The sequence below is a fragment of the Penaeus monodon genome, chromosome 31, assembly GCF_015228065.2.
Source record: "Penaeus monodon isolate SGIC_2016 chromosome 31, NSTDA_Pmon_1, whole genome shotgun sequence".
Lineage (NCBI taxonomy): Eukaryota > Metazoa > Arthropoda > Malacostraca > Decapoda > Penaeidae > Penaeus > Penaeus monodon.
The window spans coordinates 2,034,276-2,034,591 of NC_051416.1; positions in this window are offsets into that span (position 1 = coordinate 2,034,276).

Sequence of the window (316 nt, forward strand, 5' to 3'; positions counted from 1 at the left end):
CACAGAATATTACATATATACATTATTTTGTTAACATGCTCTTGGACTGATCGTGGATAAAACAAAACAAACAACTACTGATTATGAACTGAACCCTATAAATTCTACAAAAAAATATATATCTTATAGAATTTTTCTCATGACCCAAATAATCACAAAAAATTGGGTTTGGAGGTCACACACACACACATTCCTCATCATTCCTCTGTCGGTTTCAAGTACGCTTCCAGACACACAAAAATCTGCGGAATATACTCGTATATCCCGTTACTTGAAGGTCGCCACTAAGAGTACTAATGATAAGGTGCTGCTCAGC